The 4,542-nt window shown below is 35.8% G+C and overlaps 1 non-coding gene across 1 annotated transcript; it reads right to left on the bottom strand.

Annotated features, from left to right (window-relative positions):
• Positions 1-484: 484 nt before the first annotated feature.
• On the bottom strand, positions 485-591 carry LOC138834954 (U6 spliceosomal RNA). Its single transcript, XR_011374306.1, has one exon. It is a non-coding gene; the product is annotated as a U6 spliceosomal RNA (small nuclear RNA).
• Positions 592-4,542: the final 3,951 nt, after the last annotated feature.

The following is a 4,542-nucleotide window of genomic DNA, read 5'->3' as shown; positions in this document are numbered from 1 at the left end:
ACAAGGCATATATTTTCATTTTTGGGAGGATTCATGTTTCTTAATGCTTTATGGAAGAATGTGAAAGTTTAGGGACTTTATTAACTTTTAAGAAAGAATCCTTAGTAAGCTGAAAATATAATAAGATTGAATGCCATAAATTATAATTACCTGATGACTAGGTAAAATAAAAAATAGGAGACCTTGAAAACATAGACCATGAATAGAATGGCATCATTCTATGTATTCATCAGCTTTTTAGTCTGTTTAAAGTATATGCTAAATGTAAATACATATTTAGTTTTAATCTATTTTCTTTAGATATTTTCATTGTAAAGATATTGTACAAAGCAGTTACACTTACATTAGTAAGGTAATGAGTACATTTCCTATTGAGCATTGTTACCCCCTCCTTTGTTTATCCCCTCCCCTCCCTTCCCTCCCCACCTCCTAACTGCCCCCCCCATCTGAAGTTGTAAAGTTCATTTTCAACGTAGTGTACATCAAAAATATGGGCCGCTTCATGAATTTGCATGCCATCCTTGAGCAGGGGCCATGCTAATCCTTTCTGTATCGTTCCAATTTTAGTTTGTGTGCTGCCAAAGCGAGCACTCATCTATTTTCTTTGTGTCTCCCCACAGGAAAAGAATTGCTCCTGTAACTTATTAATATAACATTGAACCAAAAAAACAAGAACATTCCTAAAAAGCCAAATCTTTTTAAGTTGAATATACAATAAAATTATTTCAATCCAATTTTTTAGGTATTGTTTGTATAAAGTGGATCAGTAAAGAGAAACAAAGCAACCTATTGCAAACATAAACTTCTATAAAAGAATTTAAAAAGAAAACCAAAACAAAAGAAAGGGCATACTCAGTGAGGAATGCAACTTAATAATGATGTATCTAACGATGGCACTAATGATTTTGGTTGACAGGAGACATTGAGTAGAATGATTCTCTTTCCTCTATCATTCATAGAATTTCAACAGTCAATAATACTTTTAGATGACATGTAAAAATGAAAACAATAAGTTAAAAAATTTTTAAAATAAAATTAATTTTAAAATAAAAATTAATGTAAGTTCTACCATTCACATTTACCTTAATTATATTTACCAAAATTCAGTGACAATAGAATTATATTTTTACTGATCTATGCTGTTTCTTCACAATTTTATTTGAGACAAATGCATGGCGTAGTCATATTATTAATAGTAAATTATAAATTTCTTTTTAAAATTATTTGTGCCAATACTGGGACTGGAACTCAGGGTCTGGATGCTTTCCCTTAACTTATTCACACTAGGCTGGTGCAACACCCCTTAAACTATAGCTCTACTTATGGTTCTTTTGGGAGGTTAATTGGAGATAAGAGTCTCACAAACAAGCTGCCAATACAACCATGTTCATGGCAGCATTGTTTACCAAACCCAAGATACGGAATCAACCCAAATGCCTTTTAGAGAACAAATGGATCATGAAAGTTTATATGTATGTTTTTCATTTGTCTTTGGAGGAAGAGTAACAGAAATGGTAAGACAAAGGGTAAACAAATGCAGTAGTGATATTCACGAGACACTATATTGAAAATGAACCATGTAACATGTGAGTGGGAATGGCAGGGACAAACTAAGAGAGAAAGAGCAAGGGAAAGGGTGACATTGTTCAAAAAGGAATGTATTCTTTATCTGACATATGTAAATGTAGTCCCTTTGCACATCACCTTTACAATAACAATAAAAGTAAATTTTAAAAAAGAGACAGAACATATAAAAGAGTCTCACAGATATTCCTGACTGGACTGGCTTTGAAATGGATCTCAGCCCTCTTAGTAGCTAGCAAGCATGAGCCACAGGCTCCTAACTATATGTTTTCTTTAAGAGTTAATCTGATTATGTCATAAATTTCTTGAGACTTAAAGGTTTTAAGTCACACATTAAATCTCACAAAAAGCACATCCTTTTAGACTTATTAAATGTACTAAAGGAGGGTCACAATGATCATGATGCAGTGTATCCATAAACTGTTTTGTTAAGTAGCAACTCCTTTGTACCAAGCAGTTTCAGCGATTTTGGCCAGCAGACTAGGCTGGCTGGCCAAAATCGCTGAAACTGCTTGGTATACCTACTTGAAAAAAATATTTAAAAAAGCACTTAAATATGCTCTGAATCAAAGGATTTATCCTTTCCTACCAGCATGTCCCCCAGGTGTGGCATTCCTCCCCTTTCCTTGGCATGCTAACCACCTGCCAGCAGAACTAGAACATAGATGTATGCCAGGCCGCTGCCAGTTCTTGTTTATTGTTTACTCTTTCCTCCTACTCTTCCCATTTTCCTGAAATGTCTTATAATTTTCTCACATGTTCTGGAACAGACAGTAGCTTGAAGAAGCTACTGTGCAATTGTTTTGAAAAATGAATTTGCCCTGTTTGAATTAGCTTTTAAAAGTGTTTCTTTAGAAAAAAAAAAAAACAAGGAAGAAAGTTGACCTAATTTAAGTTGCAAAGAGCAGAATCTGGTTTAGATTGTTGGACAAATCATTTCAGTATAAATGGGGCACTGATGATGGGGTTATGCCTGAGCCAGACTTGTGGCTTCTTGAATTTTCTTTTAGTTTTCTGTTCTAGCCACAGAAGTAATACACAAGCTTAAAGAGGTCTCTCTAAGGGTGTGGTGCAAAGACTTTGAGTCCTTTGCTCTAGAAGGACACATGAACAGATAAGCTTCTATTTAGAGTCATTAGAATAAGTAGCTAATTAAAGGCTTCTTGGCACCTAAGTGTTGGGAACAGGCTGAAAGGGTTCTGCTGTCCACAAGCCTGAAGTCCTGCCAACATGAACAGTCCACACAATATTTGATGTGAGGAAAGTGGTTACATTGAATTTTAGTTTTTAGATCTGGAAAGTATAACTTGATATTTAGCAAAAATGAATAGCAATACTTCATCTACCCTTAGTGAGTGTTGTATATATCTAGCTTTTAAATTTTCATCCAGTCTTGTTCTATCTTGTGTTGTTAGTTCAGTAATATTTTAAAAGCTTGGAATTTGATAGCAATTTTAATTCATACATGATATCAGCATTTATACTTTAGGAGAAAAATACCAACCTCTAGCCTTAAATTCAAGACTCTTAACATGATTTTCCTTTTAGTGACATCAGATACACTTTGCTGAAAATAGTCAATAGTCTTCTTAGAGTAGCTGACTACCTGTACCATATATTATGATTCTAGAAGAGCCATAAAACTTTAAGTTTACTAATTTGACTCTGATTCTAAATGCAAATTTATGGGCCAAGGTAAAGAGCCAAATCATAAATGGAAAGTTCTTCCTTGGATATCCCATTGTGATGATTTAATGATCCATTGAGTTCACTTCTGCAGACCCTATATTTGCCCTGTCGCAGTGGCTTGGCATCTGCTCCAGAGCTAGGCCATGTCTGTCCTATACCTAATGACAAAAGGTGGGCCTGACAGAAAGAAAAAGAGCAAAAGAAAAAGAATCACTTCCCTTCTCTTTCATATGCTGCACTTGAACTAACGTTAATATTTTCAGTTAGTTTTTCCACAAAGGATCAAAAATTTCATGATGGAAAGTGATCTTTTCAGAGAAGCCTAGATCTAGAAGAGAAGCTTCCATGAGAAATAAAACGAGAGGAGACACAATTTCTGCCAGGGTTTGCGGGGCAGGGGTGGGGGGTGGGGAATGGTCAGACCCTTGTTACTCCTGAAATCCCTCCTCTCCCCCAAAGAAACCTAGAGAAATGATGAGTCATCCTAAGTACAATCTGGTGCACAACAGTTAGCGTGGCATAAGTATTTTCTTCACAAATTCATTGGAAACATTAATTTGCCAAGTGATAGTATTAAGAGGAGGGTTTTGAAAGGTGATCAGAGCAGGATTAGTGCTCTTAGAAAAGAAAGCCCACTTGGGGTTTATTTCACCTAACATCATCTTATCTGAACTTTTCTGCTTGTTTCAGACATATACTAGATATTGAAGTAAGGGAAACCATAGGACCTATATTTCTTTTGGCCCTGCTTACTTCACTTCATATAATTTTTTCCAAGTCTTTCCATTTCCAGCAAATGGGGCAATGTCATTCTTTCTGATGGAGGCATAGAATTCCATTGTGTATATATACCACATTTTCTTGATCCATTCATCTACTGAGGGGCATCTGGGTTGGTTCTATATCTTTGCTATGGTAAATAATGCTGCAATAAACATAGTCGTGCTGGTAACTTTAGTGTGGTCTTGTTTGTGAACATTTGGGTAAATGCTCAAAAGTGGGATTGCTTGGTCATAGGGGAGCTCTATGTGGAGTCTTTTGAGGAACCTCCATACTGCTTTCCAAAGTGGTTGAACAGATTACACTCCCACCAACAATGCAGTAAGGTTCCCTTTTGGTCACATCCCCTCCAGCATCTGTTGTTATTAGAGTTCTTGATTATAGCCATTCTAACTGTGGTGAGGTGGAATCTCAGTGTTGTTTTGATTTGCATTTCTTTTATGGTTAGAGAGGTTGAGCATTTCTTCATGTGTCTATTGGCCATCCTTC

This window comes from Dipodomys merriami, unplaced genomic scaffold, assembly GCF_024711535.1.
Source record: "Dipodomys merriami isolate MVZ:Mamm:240054 unplaced genomic scaffold, mDipMer1.0.p SCAF_22, whole genome shotgun sequence".
NCBI classification, from domain to species: domain Eukaryota; kingdom Metazoa; phylum Chordata; class Mammalia; order Rodentia; family Heteromyidae; genus Dipodomys; species Dipodomys merriami.
Note: the sequence above shows the minus strand (reverse complement) of the source record. Positions and strands in the feature narration are given on the sequence as shown.